General features: G+C 40.0%; 1 protein-coding gene across 1 annotated transcript in view; it reads left to right on the top strand.

The window, feature by feature from the left end:
* Positions 1 to 559: 559 nt before the first annotated feature.
* The window catches only part of sorbs2b (sorbin and SH3 domain containing 2b), a 452,225-nt gene continuing 428,428 nt past the window's right edge, over positions 560 to 24,356 (top strand). Inside the window, exon 1 of the mRNA XM_073048156.1 lies at positions 560 to 692. The gene's annotated coding sequence lies outside the window, so the exon portion shown is untranslated. The remainder of the gene's footprint in view (positions 693 to 24,356) is intronic.

Here is a 24,356-nt window from a genome sequence, read left to right as displayed (position 1 = left end):
ATCTCTTCTGTGACAGAGTTGACATTTATCATACAGTTAAAAAATGGATTAGTTAATAATGTAGTTGCATTGCCCAGGACAGTAAATCACTTCCTTAATGCATTATGTCATTCTCATCTGCTTTGCTTTAATGCTGATTACCACAGAATTGGGGCAGCAAGAGAGCACAGCTCATTGGTTAATCAGCAGACTAAGCTTATGCTTTTAATAGCATTCTATGTTCAGGCCCGAAACGAAGCTGGATACTGTTCATATTTCAGGGCCGGACATCTTTGGCTCCGAGTTCATCTGGGGGATGTGAACTTGCGTCTTTGAATCGTCCAGGCAAACTAAGCACTTAGTTAAGCGATATTTCCCTCACTCTTTCCCCGGGAGAGGAGCTGAAGCTTAAGGGCAGAAAAATCCATGCATTCTCACTGAGCCACAGTACCAGCCAATCAGACAGTCTGGCAGCCCTGTCATGTTCCCAGACACAATGTGGAGGGAGACGAGCACACATTACAAAGGCTCAACGCACATGAACACCGCATACGAGCTGTAAATACTGCGGGCACTCTTGGTATTGCCTTGTCACAGGGAATAGCTGATAGGCCGGCGGTTTTGGTCAGTGAGCACTCTCACACCGCCCAATACTCCACACGATATCCACTTGCACATCTGCAGTGTTCAATGCAGGGCATCCTCATTTGAAGGTAAATTATTCTGTCACTTTTAATTATGCATGAATTTCTCTGTTCTGAGACGTGCATACATCAGGAAATTTTGTTTGATGTTGTAGAATTAATAGTGCTTGGTACAGTGGAACAAAGGAACTTTATCGCGATCTTAATACAGGAGCAATATTGTTAAGGATGCGTGTTAATATTTAACAGGATAACTTGTTTCTTTTTAATCAACCTTATCTTAGTAACGACGGTACACTTTGATCAACTGAAATAATTATTGACTTCCAACAACGGCAAACACGCCTCCGGCAATTGTCATTTGAAAATGACTGCTGCTTTTATTTTGGAGAACAAAAATTTCCTCGTTTCCATTTACTGAAGAATTTATCTTTCTGTTGGCCAATGCTGACTCGACCTGCTGTTACTTTGTTGGGACCCAGTCACTGGCACATGCTTCACTATGATCTGATAAGGATGAAATGTGCTGGTAATGGGGGTGAGAACAAGTTGAATTAAATGGATTGCGAGGAGGTTCTTTGTGCTCGGTGCAGCGCGTGCCTTTGGGGGGCTGGCATCAAGCACACCCGGCATTTGTTTAAGTGGCATGTACCAGCAGGTGATCGGAAAAATCTGACAGTAGCCCTCACGCTATTGCCAGCTGTTTCTATGGTAACCGCAGCGATGTGATAACGCGGGAGCTGTCACCTTCAAGACTGGAGAAACCCTGGTGCTCAGAGTAGAAGAATGGAGGGGTCTTGGTCCGTTTTATTGTTACCAATCCGTCGTTGTTTTTAAAGTAATCCTGACAGCGTTTAACGGATGATTAAACTAAAGAACTTGAAATTCAGTCCGGGCGGGGGAAGATTAATGTAAATCTATAATAAATGTGATTTTTGTAACACTACCCTGGGAATTTCTTCAATGTACCGGGGAGTATCTATATTGAATAGAATGCCTGCAGTTATACATATTTTTGAAATATTTAATTCGACTCTACTGAGTAACGAAGTTCAAAGGTTCATTTATTATCAAAACATTTATCCTTATACAACTCTGAAATTTGTATTCTCCAGATGGCCATGAAAGAAAGATCATGAAAGTCATTCAGAGAGAAACATCACTCCCCCCATACCAAAAAACCCCAACATTCCAGTCATCAATACCCTCAAAACCCCACACAAAACAGAAAAGGAACATCAATCCACCAAATAAACAACCCCTCCCCGCTCAAAAAATTAACAGAGCATCAACCCTCAAACACCCTCCCCTCGCACTACAAAACAGAAAAGGCACAGGGGATAAAACACCACAGAATATAAAAACCACAAGTCTGAAAATAGTCCAGAGTCCATGAACGCAATAGTCCAATCCATTATCACAGAACCATCCTCCACAATCACCGACATTGATGGAAATTATAAAATATGGTGGATATTACGCTTAAAGTGGCACTTAATATTTGTAGGCGCAAGCAATTCTGCGGATGCTGGAAATCCAGAGTAACACACACACAAAATGCTGGAGGAACATGGCAGATTAGGCAGCATCAATGGAAAGGAATAAAGAGTGAATGTTTTAGGATGAGACCCTTGATCAGTACTGAGAATTTCTTTCTTTCTAAGACATTTTAAACAGGGAAACTTTTTGTGTTGATGCTTTGGGCCAAGACCTTACTTCAGAATTAGAAAGTAAGTGGGAAGAAGCTAAAAGCCTAAACATTTGTAATCTTTCACTTATCCATCTGTTTAAGGTGGGAAATGATTTGAATTGGTCAGTTGTTTAGCCCTATTTTATTTCATGAGTTTTGCCTGGAAATTACTAAATAGTGGACGACGCTAAGTTTGATGCTGCAAAGTTTCTATGGTAGTGTTTTTCTCATTTTGATAACTGGTTTCCTTTGAGCTCAGTGTTGCTAAGTCTTATGGTTTGTTTAGCATCAGTAAAAAAGAGACTTTGGCCAGCACATTCATCATTACCATTACATTTGAAAGATGGGAGAAGCTGATTGTCTGATAAAATTCAGGACAAATAGCAAATTTAAATCCCTTTGTTCTTTTCTAAGGCAGCTATATTTATCTACCAGAAGTTAATAGCCAGCTAATAGAGAGCTTGGGATGATTTGAACACATCCCTGAAGGCTATATTCCAACAATTGTATTGGTATGATGATGTTCATCGTGTATGTTGGTAGTACTCAGCTCTTTCTTCAATGGTTCTGATTTGTCATGTTACCTGTCTGATATTCTGTATTGTATGACCAAGTCTTTGAGCAATGAAATATTGGGAAGACCAATACCCCTGGGAATTAATCCATCTTCTGTCTGCTCTAAACACTTGGTTTTGCAAGCTGTGTACATTCACTTTTTGGTACCATTAGCATTTCAAAGTGAGCTTTTCATGGATATTTTACTGTACAGCATATACAGTGTAAGGTATATTATACCATAAACCTTATGTATGGATAGTCTTAGGTCCCTGCTACAGTCTCAGTTGGTTATCTCATAGCTCTTTCACACTTGCTGTCTTCCTTGTAAGGCTTACACAAGCACTCTCAAATTTGCCATTCTATTTAACCCTGGGCTGAACTTCTGAACCCATATCTCTCCTACATCAAGACTCTCTACTTCTACCTCTGTAATGTCTTCCACGCCTGCTGCTGAAACTGTCAATCATGCATTTCTTGGCTCCAGTGGATTATTTTTCTGTTTTCCTGGTCAGCTTCAGCATCACTCCACCAGTTTTGCATTGCTTATAAATGCAAATGCAGCCACAACTCTGCTGTTTGTATTCTAAAGTGAAATGTGTCACTGTTAATGTGTCACAGCTTCAGTCATAAAACTATAGAGGTACCAGGTCCAGCAAAAGCTCATTTTCAGGCATCATCAGTCTCAGTAATTCTCTCAATTCCCAGCAATATTCATCTGGTAGAATTCAAAGGCATAGAAAAGTTGAAATTTGGTTTCTAATGCTAAATGACACAATGCAGAACAGGGCCTTCTGTTTCAATGAGCTGCACTGACCAGCAACCCACCTATTTAACCCAAACCAAATCACAGGATAATTTACAATAACTAATTAACCTTCTCACTGGTATACTGTGACTGTGGGAGGAAACGGAAACACCTAGAAGAAACCCATGCGTTCACAGGGAGGATGTACAACCTCCTTTCAGACGCTGGAATTGAACTCCAAACCGCAGTGCCCTGAGCTGTAATAGTGTTGTACTAGCTGCTGTGCCACCCTGGTGCCCTTTGAAGTTGGTGACTGTTGAATTGGAGGAGGGTAGGTGTTGCCAACAGGATTGCGGGAAGTACAGATGTGGTGAATGCTCCTCCCTCCACTTAGTACTGGGGACTAAAACTGAATTTCTTCTTGAAGGTTTTCATCCTTTCTTCTCAAAATACTTCTGATGTTTCGGGCACCTCAAGCCCTAATTGACATTATCATTGAATCTTTCAAGCTAAAGGGAGTGAAATGGTGAATTTAATTTTTTCAATTTTTATTTCTAGTTGTCTTGAAATTTTGGATTTTTATCATAACTTGGCTAAATTGTAGTGTTTAGGAAAACCTTACATATGTGCATTGATTTTATTTTAATTTTCCCTGAGAATGAGTAACAAGGAAAAAACATATACATGGCAGTTGACTTGCCAGCTATGTTTACACAAACACCAGAATTTTATCCTCTCTCAGTGCAGCCACATCACTGCACTGCACGTACGGAAACAAAGGTGATTGACTAGAAATTACATTCTTTCAGCCCAATTCATGGCTGACATGATTTTATTGCTTACTGCTTTTTGTTTGAAAAAGTAGATCTGAGGGTTTTTAAATGTTTTGTTTTAAAACCTAAAATTGTGCGAGCTGTGATTTTAGATAATTGAAAATAAAGACTTTTTAAAAAATAACTGTTTGTCTTAGATATTTAGGGTTTTTTATAGACAATAGAAACTGCCAAAAATACAGTTAATAAATAATATTTTGATAATGCCCTCACCCTCCGTATGAAAGAAATAAATTAGCATTTGTCAATTATATGATATGTCACATGGGTGTAATTTCACTGGGCTACATTATCGAGCTATAATACAGTTCGGAGCTGAATCTCAGCATTACATTAATGCAGAGCCCTTGTCCTGATTTCCTTTTTATCATTCAAATTTAAATGTGTGGTAATTGTGGCACTTTGTATGAAAGATGTGGGTACTGCATAGTAATGGCTTCATTTCTGCAATTTTCAGAGCAAATTATGGTGAAATCAAACAGTTCTGAAAATGACTGGCAGATAGCTCCTGAAAGAGAAATGCAGGCCTTCAGTTTTACTGTCCTATGTGTGGCCAGTTTGTTTGAAGAGATGGTCTTTCCCAGGCCATTATAAATAACTGAATACCATGGTGGATTGAAGTTTTAAAACATTAGATTAAAACAGGTTAAGCAGTCAAAGTTCAGAGTACATACAGCAAATGGCTCGACATACAACCCTGAGATTCTTTTACCTATGGGCACTCAGCAAATCTACAGAATAGTAACTATAACAGGATCAATGAAAGATCAAGTAAAGCATAAAAGACAACAAAATGTACAAATGCAAATATAAATAAACAGCATTAAATAACATGAAATATCAAGATAAAGAGTTCTTGAAGTGAGATCATTGGTTGTGGGAACGTCTTAACAGATGAGTGTAGTTATCCTCTTTTGTTCAGGAGCCTGATGGTTCAGGGGTAGGAACTGTTCTCTTCACATTTCTTAATTAATTCCTGGAATTGCAGGCCAGGGGACTGGCTGAGTTCAGGGAGAGTTGCAGATTGTCAGGAGAGGGGGTGTAGGAATTTTGGAGATGAGTTTAATGGGGAAAGCAGGAGATGGATACATATTTCACTTGGCTATAGTCTCAGATTGAAAGTAGTCTTTTCAGTTGTCATGGGAATACCCATCAAGTGCCTCAGTGTAATCCAAGCTTTCCAAAGGAGGGTTTCATACAGAATGATGCACAGTATTATAACTCACGACAGTGTCTAGGCAAACTTTCCTGATGACATGAAACATCCCAGATGTTCCAAGATTCATACATGAAAAAAAAAATATTCAATTGCATCAATTTTATGTATTCAAACGGAAGGCAAGATTATAGGAGAAATTTCTATAGACAAAGGTTGCAAAACTTTTCACTTTTCTTTCCCAGTGGTGTATGGATGATTATTGAAGGGTTTGGAACTTTTAAATGAATCAGAGGATCCAGGGAACTAGAGAGAAAGTACAGGATACTCTATGATCAGATTGAACAGTGGGTTAGACTCAGGAAGAAGTACAACCTATTTCTGCTCCCACTTGTATTAGCATGAATTGGGCTCATTATCGTCACGTGTACTGAGATATAGAGAAAAACTATTTTGCATGCCATCCACAGAGATCATTTCATCACATCAGTGAGCAAGGGAGAAGCAGTAACAAAATGCAGAGTGAAGTGTTGATACAAGGAAGTGCAGAGTAGGCACAAAATAAGATGCAAAGCCACACCAAGGTAGATTGAGGTCAAGAGCCCATCTCTAGACTGTTCAATAGTAGGCAGATACTATTGCTGAATATTGGTACAGGTTGATCACCCCTTATCCAAAAATCTGAAAACCTCTGAAATATGAAATTTCTTTTAAGCACCGACATGACGGCACAAATGAAAAATTCCACAAGGCACTGGGTAGGCTGCGCAGATTTCTGTGCACCACGGATTATTTTGAGAAGTGAACTCACAAAATGTATTTTTGCATGAAATCTGAACTTCATCTCCACCTAAAGTCCTATGTTTGAGGGTAACATGACCAGCGTAATTATTGAGTAAAAATAAAATGCTGCCTTTTTTCAGTTTTCATTACACTTACCTGTAATTAAATTCAATCTTTCATTTTTATACCTTACATAAGCCTAAAAAAAGTAAAATACAAATACCGTATACTGTAACCAGACTGAAAGCCTGCTGTTTGTTATTGTTGATTCAGGTATGATTCAGGTATTCTCTCAATGCTGTGTGCTGCTTTTGTTGCCCGGCATATATTGTGTTTTCATTATATTAATGGTATGTAATAATTTTTACTGTTCAGTAAATATGTGTGATGAAAAAGTGTAAGATAATGACTGCTAACAGAAGCACATAAATTCAGAGTTGGAAACAATGCCTAAATGCACACCTGGACAGCCGAGGTATTGATAGCTTGCCTGGTTCAATGTACTTAATATTGTTTCATGCACAGAATTGTTAAAAATATTATATGAAATTATGTTCAGGTTATAAGCTGTATATGTAATGTGAATGGATTTCATGCTTAGACTTGGGTCCCATCCCCAAGCTGTCTCATTATATAGATACGGAATTCGAAATCTGAAGCACTTCTGACCCCAAGCATTTTGGATGCAGGGTGCTCAACCTCTATCTGGAGCCATTATTTTCATTGTCACTTTTGATGAGGAGCTTAGTCATAATTTAAAAGCTATCAATTCACGAAATGTACCATTACTGAACTCCTGAACTTCCTTGCTCCGTGATCTGAATAATTGGCTTTGGAGCGAATTGACGAGAGGTTACACAAAGCAGTTTAAATATTGAGGAGACTTAGTAAATCATGAATGTTGCAGCCAAGAAATCCGTCAGATTTGGAATTCTCATGCTGTGTCAAATAGAGTTATTTTGCTCACACTTCGCTGCAGTGCAATTTGATCTCATGATCTCTCCACCTGAGCGACAATATGTTTATTTGTTTGTGATTAAGTGCATTGCTTACTAAATTACTTGTATATTAAATTCCAAAGTGAATATTTATTGTTACTTTGAAATCCATTAATTAAATAGTAGAGTTTTGTTGGAACTTAAGGTGGGGACGGTACTTGACCTCTCATTGAGAGGTAGAGCATGATACCAGGCCCTTCTGGCCCAATGAGCCCATGCACCCAATTACATCCATCTGACCAATTAACCTACTCATGCATACTTCTTTGGGATGTGGGAGATGATCAGACGACGCAGGAGAAACCCCCGTGGTCATGAGGAAAAGATGCAAAGTCCTTCCAGACAGCAGTGGGAATTACCATCTTTCTCATTATTGCCATCGGGGAGGATGTCTGAAGACCCACACTCAGCAACTTAGGAATAGCTGCTTCCCCTCTCCAATCATATTTCTATATACAGGTGTCCCCTGCTTTATGGAAGTTCGCTTTACCCCACTTCGCTTTTATGAAAGACCTACATTAGTACCTGTTTCGCTAACCGAAAGAAATCTGAAGAGGATTTTTGCTTTTACGAAAAAAGGCGCCCGCTTTAAAACTGTGTTTACCCCAAGAAAGGCTACCATGACCATGAAGCTTTGCGTGGGCAGGTGTGTGCGCATGCGTGTACATGCCAATTTTTTTCTACAAATCGGTTTTGGCTAAATCTGCTATTGTGCTATTATGTGCTATTTGGTATGATTTGGTAGGTTATTTTTTTGGGTATGGGAATGCTCAAAAATTTTTCCCATATAAACTAATGGTAATTGCTTCTTCACTTCACGCCATTTCAATTTACGAAAGGTTTCATAGGAGCACTCTCAGATAGCGGGAGGAACCTGTAGTTCATTAACACTACTTAGTTATTCCATTCTCTCACTATTTATTTATTTACTTTGTAATTCAGAGTAATTTTCATCATTGCATTCCAATGCTGCTGCAAAACAACAAATTTCATGATAGAGGTCTGTGATAATAATCTTGATTCCGATCTGATTTTGTGTACTGATATAGAAACAGCAAATTAGCAGAAGTGGGTAGTGCCTTATGATGGTGGTGGTCACAGAAGCTCAGGTAAACATTTCAAATGAAAATAATCTTGGAAGTAGGTTTATTCAAGGAAGTTAAGAGTGAAGTTCCACACCCTTCACTCTTTAAGACTGATACATTTAATACTATACTAACAATTTCCAGCATGCTGGTGGTTGAGCTACTGAAAAACTAGAAAGTGACATGATTTATATGACAAATAAACAATAGGAAAAAAATTAGGATAGAAATAAACCACAGAAATGAAAAACACAACGTCCTGATAAAGTAACGTGAATGTGTTTCTCCAAAAGCTGGATCAGACATCAGATTTAATTTTTGAAACATATTTTTATTTATTGATATACAGTGTTAAATAGGCCCTTCCAGTCCTTCAAGCTGTGCTGCCCAGCAATCCCAAGGTTTAACCCTAACCTAATCACAGGGCAATTTACAATGGCAAATTAACCTACCAACTGGAATGTCTTTGGACTGTGGGAGGAAACTGGAGCACCCGGAAGAAACCCACATAGTCACCATGGAGAATATACAAACTCTTTACAGGCAGTGCCAGGAATTGAACCTGTGTTGCTGGTACTGTAAAGCATTGTGCTAATCACTAGGCTACCATGATATAGGGGTACAGAAGCCAGTTATCTTGGTGCATATGATCTCAAGTTTCTGATGCAGGATGAAATCTTGAGGAAAATATAACTAACTCTAAAATAGTACCAATGTCTTACATGAAGGACTGGAAATACACTCAGGGCCACCTTATTAGGTACAGTACACCTTCAACCCAGTGTGGTCGTCAGCTGCTGCAGCCCATCCACTTTAAGTGTTGTGTGTTCAGACCACTATTGCAATGTGTGGTTATTTGAGTTATTGTCACCTTCTTGTCGGTTTGAATTGGTTTTGCCATTCTCCTCTGACCTCTCTCATTAACAAGGCATTTTCACCCACAGAACTGCCACTCACTGGATGCTCTTTGTTTCTTCTGCACCTTTATCTATAAACTCTAGAGCTGGGGTTCCCAACCGTTTTTATGCCATGGGCCAATGCTATTAAGCAAAGGGTCCAGGGACAACAGGTTGGGAGCCCCTTCTCTAGAGACTTTTGTGTGTGAAAATCCCAGGAGATCAGCAGTTTCTGAGATACTCAAAACACCCTGTCTGGGACCAACAATCCTTCCATGGTCAAAGTCACATGAGAAAACCATGGTGGACAAGATTAAGGAAAACCCCAAGGCATTCTACAGATATGTTAAGAGCAAGAGAATAAGACGTGAGAGAATAGGACCAATCAAGTGTGACAGTGGAAAAGTGTGTATGGAACTGGAGGAGATAGCAGAGGTACTTAATGAGTACTTTGCTTCAGTATTCACTACTGAAAAGGATCTTGGCCATTGTAGGGATGACTTACAGTGGACTGAAAAGATATTAAGGAAGAGGATGTGCAGGAGACTTTGGAAAGCATCAAGCTGGATAAGTTGCTGGGACTGGATGAGATGTACCCCAGGCTACTGTGGGAGACAAGGGAGAAGATTGCTAAGCCTCTGGTGAAGATCTTTGCATCATCAATGGGGATGGAAGAGGTTCCAGAGGATTGGAGGGTTGCAGATGTTGTTCCATTATTAAAGAAAGGGAGTAGAGATAGCCCAGGAAATTATAGACCATTGAGTCTTACTTCATTGCTTGGTAAATTGATGAAGATCCAGAGATGCAGGATTAATGAACATTTGGAGAGGCATAATATGATTAGGAATAGTCAGCATGGCTTTGTGAAAGGCAGGTCATGCCTTATAAGCCTGATTGAATTTTTTGAGGATGTGGTAGAGTAGTAGATGCACTGTATATGGATTTCAGCAAAGCACTTGATAAGGTACCCCATGCAAGGCTTATTGAGAAAGTAAGGAGGCATGGGACCCAAGGCATGCTTTGTGGATCCAGAACTGGCTTGCCCACTGAAGGGAAAGGGTGGTTGTAGACGGGTTATACTCTGCATGGAGGTCAGTGACCAGTGGTGTGCCTCAGGGATCTGTTCTGGGACCCCGACTCTTGGTGATCTTTATAAATGACCTGGATGAAGAAGTGGAGGGATGGGTTTGTAAATTTTCTGATGTCACAAAGGTTGGAGGTGTTGTGGATAGTGTGGAGGGCTGTCAGAGGTTACAGCAGGACATTGATAGGATGCAAAACTGTGCTGAGAAGTGGCAGATGGAGTTCAACCCAGATAAGTGTGAGGTGGTTCATTTTGCTAGGTCAAATATGATGACTGAATATAGTATTAATGGTAAGACTCTTGGCAGTGTGGTGGATAAGAGAGATCTTGGGGTCCAAGTCCATAGGACACTTAAGGCTGCTGCACAGGTTGACTCTGTGGTTAAGAAAGCATACGGTGCATTGGCCTTCATCAGTCATGGGACTGAATTTAGGAACTGAGAGGTAATGTTGCAGCTAGATAGGACCCTGGTCAGACCCCACTTGGAGCACTGTGCTCAGTTCTGGTCGCCTCATTGTCGGAAGGTTGTGGAAACCATAGAAAGGGTGCAGAGGAGATTTACAAGGATGTTGCTTGGATTGGGGAGCATGCCTTATGAGAACAGGTTGAGTGAACTCAGCCTTTTTTCCTTGGAGTGACGGAAAATGAGAGGTGACCTGATAGGGTGTATAAGATGATGAGAGGCATTGATCGTGTGGATAGTCAGAGGCTTTTTCCCAGGGCTGAGATGACTAGCATGAAAGGGCACAGTTTTAAGGTACTTGGAAGTAGGTACAGAGGAGAAATTGGGGGTAAGTTTTTTTTACGCAGAGAGTAGTGAGTGCGTGGAATGAGCTGCTGAAGACAGCGATATGATAGGGTCTTTTAAGAGGTACATGGACCTCAGAAAAATAGAGGGCTATGGGTAACCCTAGGTAGTTTCTCAGGTCAGGACATGTTTGGCACAGCTTTGTGGGTGGAAGGATCCTGTATTGTGCTGTAGGTTTTCTATGTTTCTAGTCACTTAGATCACATTTCTTCCCCATTCTGATGTTTAGTCTTAACAACAACCAAATTTTTTGACCATGTTTACATTTTTATGCATTGATATGCTGCCCCGTGATTGGCTGCTAAGATATTTGCACTAATGGGCAAGTATACAGATGTACCTATAAAGTAGCCACTGAGTGTATTTTAGTAGGTCAAGCAGTAACTGTGGAGAGAGGAACAGTTAAAATTTCAGGTCAATTACCTCTTGTTAGAATTTGGGATTTAATCCTAAAGTGACACATATTAATGCAATATTTAGATAGTTAGAAGTAGCAAATTGAATTAAACCTGGAGAAATTCAAGATAATGAATTTGATAAGCATGAACAACACAATAAGTGGTCATTTAGAGTAAAGTAACAAGAGTGATGTTCATAGCAGGACAGATGGTTAACAAAACATATGGAATGCTTGCCTTGTATTGCTGAGGCACAAAGGAGCAGGGAGCTCATAACAGAACTGTATTCATTATTAGGCAAAACAACACAAATGCATTGTGTAGTTCAGGTTACCACATTACACCAAGGATGTGATAGTTCTGCATAGGTTAATGAAGATATTTGAGGAAGTTGCCGGTTCTGTAGAGATATTGTGATAAAGAGACTCCCTTTCGGCTGGGGAACAAAGGACTGAATTGGATGAGGTATATAAAAGCAAACAGGATTTATTTCTCTTAGCAGAGTAATCAGTAACTAGGCAGCGTAGGGGTTGGATTTAAATTAATTGGTAGAATTAGAGGAAATAGCTCAATCGTTTTTTTTCAAACAAACCCTAATTGAATGAATCTTAAAGACAACCACTTGGCACATTGTTAGGGGAATAAAACATGACTTGAATGAGCATGTGAAGAGTCATGGTCTTCAAAACAATGAATCTATAAGTGAATGTGGGATTAACCTGGTGCTTGTTGTGCTTGAGATCTGCTTAATGGCTGCCTTCTACAGTATAACTTTCCATGTTGCCCTTCTGAATAGAAGTGTGTTCAGTTATGAGGAATAATGGAATTTAAGGATTCATAAAACTTTTTAGTCAGTATATGTTAGCAAGGTAACCAAAACAGGAAACAGATTTTAAAATTTTATTTATGGTGTTTTATAGACAATAGACAATAGGTGCAGAAGTAGACCATTCGGCCCTTCGAGCCTGCACCGCCATTCTGAGATCATGGCTGATCATCTACGATCAATACCCGGTTCCTGCCTTGTCCCCATATCCCTTGATTCCCCTATCCATAAGATACCTATCTAGCTCCTTCTTGAAAGCATCCAGAGAATTGGCCTCCACTGCCTTCCGAGGCAGTGCATTCCAGACCCCCACAACTCTCTGGGAGAAGACGTTTTTCCTTAACTCTGTCCTAAATGACCTACCCCTTATTCTCAAACCATGCCCTCTGGTACTGGACTCGCCCAGCATCTGGAACATATTTCCTGCCTCTATCTTGTCCAATCCCTTAATAATCTTATATGTTGCAATCAGATCCCTTCTCAATCTCCTTAATTCCAGTGTGTACAAGCCCAGTCTCTCTGACCTCTCTGCGTAAGACAGTCCTGACATCCCAGGGATTAACCTCGTGAATCTACGCTGCACTTCCTCTACAGCCAGGATGTCCTTCCTTAACCCTGGAGACCAAAACTATACACAATACTCTAGGTGTGGTCTCACCAGGGCCCTGTAAAAATGCAAAAGGATTTCCTTGCTCTTGTACTCAATTCCCTTTGTAATAAAGGCCAACATTCCATTAGCCTTCTTCACTGCCTGCTGCACTTGCTCATTCACCTTCAGTGACTGATGAACAAGGACTCGTAGATCTCTTTGTATTTCTCCCTTACCTAACTCTACACCGTTCAGATAATAATCTGCCTTCCTGTTCTTACTCCCAAGGTGGATAACCTCACACTTATTCACATTAAACATCATCTGCTAAGTATCTGCCCACTCACTCAGCCTATCCAAGTCACCCTGAATTCTCCTAACATCCTCATCACATGTCACACTGCCACCCAGCTTAGTATCATCAGCAAACTTGCTGATGTTATTTTCAATGCCTTCATCTAAATCATTGATGTAAATCGTAAACAGCTGTGGTCCCAATACTGAGCCCTGTGGCACCCCACTAGTCACCACCTGCCATTCCGAGAAACACCCATTCACTGTTACCCTTTGCTTTCTATCTGCCAACCAGTTTTCTATCCATGTCAATATCTTCCCCCCAATGCCATGAGCTCTGATTTTACCCACCAATCTCCTATGTGGGACCTTATCAAATGCCTTTTGAAAATCAAGGTATACTACATCCACTGGATCTCCCTTGTCTAACTTCCTGGTTACATCCTCGAAAAACTCCAATAAATTAGTCAAGCATGATTTGCCCTTGGTAAATCCATGTTGGCTCGGCCCAGTCCTATCACTGCTATCTAGATATGCCACTATTTCATCTTTAATAATGGACTCTAGCATCTTCCCCACTACTGATGTTAGGCTGACAGGACGATAATTCTCTGTTTTCTCCCTCCCTCCTTTCTTAAAAAGTGGGATAACATTAGCCATTTTCCAATCCTCAGGAACTGATCCTGAATCTAAGGAACATTGGAAAATGATTACCAATGCATCCGCAATTTTGAGATACAGCACGAAACAAGCCCTTCTGGCTCACCACCCAGTACCCCCCCCCCCCCGACCCCACAGTTTAACCCTTGCCTAATCATGGGACAATTTACAGTGACCAATTAACCCATTAAGTGGTACATCTTTGGACTATTAAAAGAAACTGGAACACCCGGAGGAAACCCTCGTGTGCACACAGAAAGGATGTACAAACATTGTTACACTGGGCACTGGAACTGAACTCCACATGGCAACATCTTGAGCTGTAACAGTGTCATTCTGACTGCTATGCTACCGAAATTAAAAATCACAAAGTAATAATTAGCATACACAAAGTACGAACTGAACTTTACCATTGTCTGTTGTTGATGTTCCTTATTTAATATCCATTGAAGCAGGAAATTCTATAGCACAGAAAGAGACCATCCAATGGCACCTTTGTTGCCTCTTTGGGAAAGTTATCAAACCAATCTGACTCCATTGCATATTCCCCATAGCTGTGGCCCTTTACCCTTCATGTTCTCATCTACTATCAGATGAAAACAACATGTTCATGTGGCCTCTGGTATTTTTTCCAACTACCTAAATCTGTGTCTTCTAACAATTTCTTTTCTACCAGTAGCAACAGTTCATCTTTATTTTCTCCATACAGTAATTATTAATTTTGAACAGCTCCATTAAATCTCCTCTGTTATGTTTTGTAGCTCCAATACATTAAACTCATTAAAAGGAAAAGACGGAAGTCTGAAATAAGACTCTAGCTTGTTTTTACTTTAACTGGGATGCGCACATATCACATGGTAGCATCATGACATATTCAATTCACTTATTTTTACATATAACCCATAATGAATTACTTAAACAAACAAGCAATGCTTAATCAACAAAATATTTGCAAGATTACTCAAATAGTACTGAAATATTAAAGATACAACTTCCTTTTAAACTTTCCTAACTGTCCTTCCACCCTCCCCAAGTAAGCAATTGCCTCCTGGCCAAGATGTTCTTGTGAATGTATTCCACACTTTCTAAGGCCTGGACATTCTTTTGCAAAAGTGCGCCCAGAATATAGAAGATATTCCATAGTAAAACCTAAATCCTGTCCACAAAGGAGGAGGTTAATTTGGGTTAATGATGACCTTTCAAGAATTGATAGATTCTGGCATTGTACAGGATGACTGGAAAATTGCAAATGTTATTCCGCTATTTAAGAAGGGTGGAAGGCAGCAGAAAGGAAACGTGTTAGCCTGACATCAGTGATTGGGAAGTTGTTGGAATCGATTGTTAGGGATGAGATTACGGTGTACCTGGAGGCACACGAAAAGGTAAGACAAAGCCAGCATGGTTTCCTGAAAGGAAAATCCTGCCTGACAAACCTACTGCAATTCTTTGAGGAAGATACGAGCAGGGTAAACAAAGGAGATGGAGTAGATGTGGTGTACTTGGATCTTCAGAAGGCCTTTGACAAGGTGCAGCACATGAGGCTGCTTAGCAAGATTAAGAGCCCATGGAATTACAGGGAGGTTACTAGCGTGGGTGGAGCATTGGCTGGTCAGCAGAAAACAGAGAGTGGGAATAAAAATAAATATTCTGGCTGGCTACCGGTTACCAGTGGAGTTCCACAGGGGTCAGTGTTGGGACCACTGCTTTTTACAATGTATGGCTATGATTTGGACTATGGGATTAATGGATTTGTGGCTAAATTTGCCAATGATACAAAAATAGGTGGAGGAGCACGTAGTGTTGAAGAAACAGAGAGCCTTCAGAGAGACTTAGATAGTTTAGGGGAATGGGCAAAGAAGTGTCAAATGAAATACAATGTCGGAAAGTGTATGGTCATGCACTTTGGTGGAAGAAATAAATGGGCAGACTATTATTTAGATGGGGAGAGAATTCAAAATGCAGAGATGCAAAGGGACTTGGGAGTCCTTGTGCAAGATACCCTAAAGGTTAACCTCCAGATTGAGTCGGTTGTGAAGGAGGCGAATGCAATGTTGGCATTTATTTCTGGAGGTATAGAATATAAGAGCAGGGATGTGATGTTGAGGCTCTATAAGGCACTTGTGAGACCACACTTGGAGTATTGTGTGCAGTTTTGGGCTCCTTATTTTGAAAGGATATACTGACATTGGAGAGGGTTCAGAGAAGATCCACAAGAATGATTCCAGGAATGAAAGGGTTACCGTATGAGGAACATCTGGCAGCTCTTGGGCTGTATTCCCTGGAGTTCAAGAGAATGAGGGGGGATTGCATAGAAACATTCTGAATGTTAAAAGGCCTGGACAGATTAGATATGGAAAAGTTATTTCCCATGGTTGGGGAGTCTAGGACAAGAGGGCATGACTTCAGGATTGAAGGACGTCCTTTTAGAACTGAGATGCGGAGAAATTACTTTAGTCAGAGGGTGGTAAATCTGTGGAATTTGTTGCCACGAGCGGCTGTAGAGGCCAAGTCATTGGGTGTATTTAAGGCAGAGGTAGGTAGGTTCTTGATTAGTCTGGACATCAAAGGGTATGGGGTGAAGGCAGGGGAATGGGGAAGACTGGAAAAATTGGATCAGCTCATGATTGAATGGCAGAGCAGACTCTATGGGCTGAATGGCTTACTTCTGCCCCTCTCTCTTATGGTCTTATGGGTTCTTGAGTCCTGAGTCTGGAAACCCATGGGTTATGTGGAGTTGTTCACTGGAAATGTAGCACCAGCCCTGTTTTCCATTTGCTATAAAGCAAGTTATCAAGCAAGGGAGTAGACATTCAGCAAGTTGTCCTTAACATGGAGGATTTGGATACATCCAGACAAAATTGACAATGATCTTCATTTTACTTTGTTAGCTATTGGCACAGCTGATTCTATAATAAGGTAGAACTGGAAGCTGGCATTCAGCGGTACTAATCCTCACACTGCTTTTGCAGATACAGTTGCCTGGTGACACATGTTGTAGGTTGGATATAGAATCTAAAGTGAGCACAGAGTCTGTTAAGCATGGTCCCATTTTGCCTTGCCAATATTAGACAATAGATAATGATCTGACATGTCGACTGGGTTTTCAATTACACATTTCAATGGCAAGCTTCATGTCAGAATTACAGTCTGTCATGATATCAATTTTGCTGTGTAAATTGAGCTCTTGTGAGAAAGGCAACCTGATCAAAGTAATAAGCTTTTAATATGGAAAAGTAAAAGATTTTTAAGCTAAGCTTTTTGAAATAATTAAGTTATTAGACATGCTGGAAGATGGATCGGCAGTAAGAGCTGAGATAACATCAGTCAGAAACTTCAAGCTCTTAAGATCATTACAAAGTTTGGCCTCTGAATAGAGAAATGAATTGAATGGATAGGATTGTTAATTGAGTGTTTAAATGGACTGCAGAAGTATCAAAATGTTTGCAAAAAGCAAAACTCTACAAGTACGGGAGATCACAGTTCAAAGTAACTTTTTAAAATCAAAGTATGTATATATATTTTCTTATGGGCATTCACAGTGGAATAAAGAAATACAATAGAATCAAGCAAATACTGACAAACAACCAATGTGAAAAAGAAGACAAACTGCGTAAATACAAACAAAATAAAAATAAATAAATATTGAAAACATAACAATCATAACATAACTCTACATAACTTGTAGAGTCCTTGAAAGTGAGCCCATATGTTGTGGAATAAGTTCATGTTGAGATGAGTGAAGTTACCCACTCTGGTTCAGGAGCCTGATAGTAGAAGGGTAATAGCAGAAAAATAGTAAACATTGTTCTTTGAAGGGACCCACTGATATGCAGGTTTTTGATGGTTGAATGGAGGTCGCAATCAACACTTAAGACAATTCAGAGGTCTGAAGGATGGTTAGGATATTGAACAAGATGGTTAGATGATATCATAACATCTTGACACAGATTCTGTGGCAACCAATCTGGTATCAGTCACCACTCTAGCCATCCAGGGAGGAGAGGTGCTGAGCTTGAGACCCTGCTGTCTGGTGTGTTCCTCACCAGTTATGTTCAGTCTTCTCGTACAAGAGCGGTAAGTGTTCGTTTCTTGAAATGTTCAGGTCACCTGCAGGAATAGCTGCACTGTACAGACTATGCAAGATGTGGCTCTGAGTTTTAGAGGAAAATGAATTGTACTGGCAAGAGATGGAGAACAAGAATCTTGGGTAGGAACTGTGAATATTCATTAATGTGGGTGTACTGAACAGAGCATTGTGAGATACTTTTATTGATAATATTGTGAATGAAGATTGGATGTGTTCACTCATTTAGTCTCCTTCTGAGGTCTCCACACCATATTGAATGCTACATACATGTCTGTGTGCATCTTGCTCACTACTCCAACCCGCGGCCATTTCCCTTTCTTCTTAAAGGGCATTCTGGCTCCTTGTGGAATGGACCTCTCCATCTTCGACCAGAGTCTCAGAATTTGTCAGAATATGTGTGCAAGCACTTGCCTGTGATCAGGCTTCCAGGCATAACTGGGCATTCATGAGGCTTTGGAATATTGGCAGCAATGGATGTTCCTCACAGCAATCTGTAGTGTTATGGGCTGGCAAATCACTTCTGCTATCACTAACAAGTCAAGTGGATTAAACCCAGTTTAATGAGGATTGTAGAAGCAAATGTTGGGAACAGCCCTGGGTCTACCTAAAAGAGAAGCTCTAGTTGTTGAAGCTGAGGCTCAGGACTTGATGTACACTGAACACCAATGTACTTAGCAATAAGATTGGCTTATTATTGTCTTGTACAGAGTATAATGAAAAATCCTTATTTTGCACGTCATCCATATAGATAATTTCATCACATCAGTGCTTTGAGGTAGAACAAAGGAAAAGCAATAACAGAATGCATCAGAAGTGTTAGAGAGAAAGTGCACTCAGGCAGAGAATAAGGTGGAAGGCCATGACTATACATGTTCTGAGGTCAAGAGTCCACCTTGGAGGACAAGGAAAATTCACGGCCACCATGTGAACATGCCAGGCATTGAACCTGTGATCTCATACATGCAAAACAGGCACCTTCCACATGAGCTTGATAGACAAATCTGAAGTGGCCATACAACAAATAAATTGGATCAAAGCTTTGCAGTCCTTCTATAGCTAATCAAAAATTGTGTGGGTAATTAACTGGCTAATGGCAGGAGGCAGATTCAAAGCCAATCATGTTCTCAGTGTGACCCAGACAAGGCTAAAGCATTTCTGCCATCTATGAGGCATTAGGCAGGAAGGTATTGAATAGCCCTCTTCTCTATTGAGCATATTTACATGGAGTGCTACTGCAAGAACACAGCATCCATCATCAAGAACTTCCAACTTCCGGGCTTTGCTCTCTTCTCAGTACTGCCATCGGGCAGCAGGTGCATAAGCCTTTGGTTGCACACCACCAGTTATTACCCAAAAACCACCAGACTCCTGAATCAGCGTGGATAATTTCAGAGTGAAATTCCCTTGGGTGAAAGTGTTATTTTGTGCTGGTCTCCAAGCGCTTTGAGCAGAATATCATTCTTCGGGAAAAACCGATGATAGTTAAAAGTTTTGCCATAGCAAGGGCCGAGGACAATTTATTTGCTTTATAAGTGAAACAGACAGAACTGAAAAGTAGCACACGAAAGAATGGTGTATGCCATCTGTTCTGTGAGTTGTTTATTGGTGCTCTTTGGTGGTGGTAATAAATGGAATGTGTGGAGGATTTTTTGACAGGAAGAATGATTTGGGGTGAACATAAAAATCCCTTTCTTGTGAGGACATGGCATATAACTGAGTGAACAAGTGAGGCTTGAACTTCTCATGTTGTTAGAATATTGCGTCAGAGCTGTTGCCATCCTCCTGGCTGCCTTGGAACCTCCTGGCCCTTGGGTTCAGGACCTCCTGGTCCTTGGCCCTTGTTTGCTACCCCTGAAGCCCTGGCTGTTGTCTCCAATTGGCTGGGGTACATAGCATGAAGTTTCCAAATTAGATGGGTGTGCCCTGTGTATACCATAGCCTGATGAAGTCATTAGCTGCTGTTGCATTGACTCAATTGCAGTGGTGGGAGTGCAAACAAGTCAAAAGCTGCAGAAATAGTCCTACCGAAGGGTTTCAGCCTGAAACGTCGACTGTACTCTTTTCCATAAATGCTGCCTGGCCTGCTGAGCTCCTCCAGCATTTTGTGTGTGTTGCTCGGATTTCCAGCATCTGCAGATTTTCTCTTGTTTGAGAAATAGTAGGTGACAGTCACTCCCCTAAGATGAATCCTTCGAGGGGCAGCTTTGGCCATTGAAAATATTGGGCAGTAAAAACTTCCTTTCACATAGAATCAAGGGAGCTCCCAGGAAACCTGGAATTGTATATCATGAACTTTGAGTATCCATAAATTATCACTAATGGAGATTTAAATAGAGCATTGAGTGCCAATTAACGTTGTACGCTTTGGAGCAAGTGTTACACAATACTAAATACTTTGAGTGTGTGTTGACGCTGGGGAAATATCAGACTTGTTAGCATACGATATATCAACACCAGATGTACTCAATTTGGTTTCTTGAATGGGATGGTTTCACCGGCTTGCTTATGTGGCTGATTCTGGGTGAAATCGAGTTATGGATTGTATCAATGTGCATTCCAATTTCCAAGCAATGATATGCTTGAGCAGCATTCAAAGTATTTCATTGCAAACTCATTCATATTCCTGTTTGACTGGTGTATGAACACAATTTTAAAATGAATTCACTTGCCTTGATTTTGCTTGCTAACACTCCAACACGAATGCTACACATGCAGGTTTGCATAACCAGGTAGCATTCTGAAGGAAAAGGCATTTATTTTCATAAACAAAGATCCTTCTGAGATATACTTTTGCCTTAGGGTTGTGACAGTTCCCATTTAACCCAAGATAAGGAACAGCTTGTAAGGCTTTAACAGTTAGTTACTCAGCAAATGGCAGAGAACATTGGAATTGAGTTCAAGCCTCTTTGGATTGCTCGGGTTTTATGTTTTATTTTGTATCAGCACTAATGTGAAAAATGTGCAGAGTAAACTGTCCATTACGTAGTTATCATCCAGAGCTAAAAATGATGTTTTCTCAACAGCTGTGAGGAAATGATATGGGGTAGGAGGGTAGTTCTTGAAGACCATTTTACTAAATCTTAGCAGATAGTCTTGAAGCTTGATTTTTATTTGGATTTTTATGTTAACAGGAGTAGAATAAAAGTATAGAGAATTATTGTGCAAGGACTGCAAAGGGATGGCAGCTTCCATTGGCATGTCGTATCTGAATAAATTGTGTGTTAATTGTAGTCAGAAGTAAAGTTGGCGTAGCAGGTCAGTGAGCTACACGATCTGGGAATGTGAATCGTTAAGATTAACAACCTAAATTGGAAAGGCAATGTAATACAGGAGGTTTAACTCCAGAAAATAAAGGGAATGAGGAGATTATAGACTTGTATCAATGCTTGTTAAACCCATATCTAGTGCATTATAGTGAGGGTCTTCATACTAAGAGATGTTGAAGCTCTGGAAATAAAATCCTATAGTAATATTTCTAGATATGGAGATTAGAGAAGTTTGAACAGTTTGTGACCTTTTTTCTCAATGAAGGCAAATGCTTAAGAATTTCTCAATGGGTTTGACAGAGCTTTTATTAAAAAAAAATTGTAGATGTCACAGACTTAATGTTCTGAGACTTTGCTACCATTACTCTTTGAGGAGATGGTTCCAAAAACTCAGACCTTAAGAGGGGGGTGGGAGTGATATTTAGTTCCATTTGTTTCAAGTGGGTATTACTTTATTTTGACAAGTTCTAGAATTTCCCAAAGGAGGAAACCTCCTTGTATCTGCCCTGTCAAGGCCCTTTATGATCCTGTATGCTTCAATGACATTCCCCCTCTTTATTAAACTCTAGCTGATAGAAATTCTACTTTTCTTCATAATTCTGTACACACTTCTCTAGATGTGGCTTCTGCACTTTCTTTTATATCTCACAAAAAACATCTCCACTTCAGCAATCTGTTCTTTAGTATTAAATGAAGTTAGTCTGTTTGGTTCCTGTGTTTGCCAATTAGCATTTACAAGGTTTAGCATTTTGCAAATCAGGTTGACTAGAACTGGTAATAAACACAAAAGAATCTGCAGGTGCTGAAAATCTTGAGCAACACGCACAAAATGCTGGAGAAACTCTGCAAGCCGGGCATGACCTATGGAGGGGAGTAAACAGGTGATATTTTGAGCTGAGGTCTTCATCAGGACTGGAAAGGAATGGGGCTGAAACCAGAGTAAGAAGGTGGGGGAAGGGGAAGGAGTACAAGAAATATTTCATGGTGTTGATTAATGACAGTGTACAGTATATATGCTATTTACGTATATATGTATATATACATATATATGCTATATATGCAGTATATACAGTATATATGGGTTGAGTTAGGGTGATATTCAATGAAATGAAGGAATTACAACTTGCATTTAGAGCAATATTAAATGGGTTACTGAAGAAAGGACATTTCTACATTTCTGACTCATGGAGAAATCAAATTATTGGCATTTCTGAAGAATATAACCCTTGTGTAACCTGGGGTCTGCCTGTACTTTAGTGCACTGAAGAAACTTGCATTGGACAGTTTGTTTTTTGAAGTAAGAGGAGAAACCTCTTAATTCAAGCAATGTAAGCAAGTGCCAAGGGCACCTGAGAATAGAAGACTAAATGAATTGAAAAGTCATAACTATCTGACATCTAGCTTGGGTCTTAGGAGGAAGATGTTTAGTTTCTGAGAAGTTGTTCGGCTGAACAAGGGACTGACAATAAAGTTTGATGCTAATACTTTTCAGCCCTAAAAATGTACTCTCACACATTAAGTATCTGATAATGAAATGCTTTTAAGATGGAAGTTCACCTAGTTCTTGACTAGACAAATTACTTGGCACAGTTAATAGACACATCAGTATTTGTAATTTGCTGAATGCATGGCTACTGCTGCTGAGTATTTCAGAAAGTGGTGTGTCTGTCAGTGTGGATGTATTGCATTTTCCCTTTGCTGTGGCCTAGAATAGTTTTTTTTATCAATATCTTGCTCTGACTCAGCACACTAATTCAAACTTGCAAGACTGGATGCATTTCAGTTAAAGTCATGAAATGTAAAACAAACATTTATCATCCAATGGCAAATAATGCTGATTCTCAAAGTTGGATAATTTAATGAAATGCAATCACTCTATTTCATTACAGAACTACTCAATGAGAGGGAATGATCTAAAATGCCTTTGGCTAATTTGCTAATTAACCATATTCAGGGAAATATGTAGGAATGATTGGACAAAACTAGATTCACAGGAAAAAAAACCCATTTGGTGTGGTAAGTTTTTTTTTGAGTTTTGCGAAGTTAAACTGAAAGGTAATCTGCCATTTTCACTCATCAAGTTTGCAACATTTTCCCAACAACCCTTCCTTTTATTCATTGGTTTCTTGTACTCTAAGGTCAGCCTAGCTACATTATACTTGAATCTGTTCTGTCTGAGAACTACAACTTGATCATAACAATGTCAGAGCAGAAAAAAGGAGCACAAGGCTGCATTGCCATTCCATGGCTAACCTGGCTGTGGACTCAGCTCCACCTACTTTCATTTTCCCCATAACCCTTAATTCTCTGCTAGGCAAAAATCTGTCTAACTGCGTCTAAAGTATATTTAATGAGGTAGCCTCTACTGAATCCCTGGGCAGAGAATTCCACCAATTCACTGCTCTCTCAGAAAAATCAGTTTCTATTAATCTCCATCCAAAATCTATTTCTGAATCCTGAGGTTATTTCCCCTAGTTTTAGTCTCACATCTCAGTGGAAGTAACTTTGCTTTCTCAATCTGATCTATCCCTTGGATAATTTTATATTTCTGTAAGATTCCCTCTCATTCTTCCAGATTCTACTGAGTATAGTTCCAGGTGATTCAATCTCACCTATAGGTTAACCTCCTTATCTCCAAAATCAACCTAGTGAACGTTCTCTGCACCACCTCCAAAGCTGGTATCTCTTTTGTCAAGCAGGGAGACCAGAACTGTATGTAGTGCTCTAGATGCAGCCTCACCGGCATCTTCTACAGTTGCAGTGTAACCACTCTGCTCTTAAATTCAATCCCTCCAGCAAAGAAGATCAACATTCCATCTGCCTTGATAACCTGTTGCATTTGCAAGCCAGCCTTTTGCGATTCACACATAAGCACTCCCAAGTCTCTCACATAACAACATGCTGCAATCTTTCACCACTTAAATAATAACCTGATCTACTTTTGCTTCCAAAGTTGAAAACCTCACATTTATCAACA

Source organism: Hemitrygon akajei, chromosome 6 (genome assembly GCF_048418815.1).
Source record: "Hemitrygon akajei chromosome 6, sHemAka1.3, whole genome shotgun sequence".
In the NCBI taxonomy this organism is placed as follows: Eukaryota; Metazoa; Chordata; class Chondrichthyes; order Myliobatiformes; family Dasyatidae; genus Hemitrygon; species Hemitrygon akajei.
This window is presented reverse-complemented; position numbering and strand designations above follow the sequence as displayed.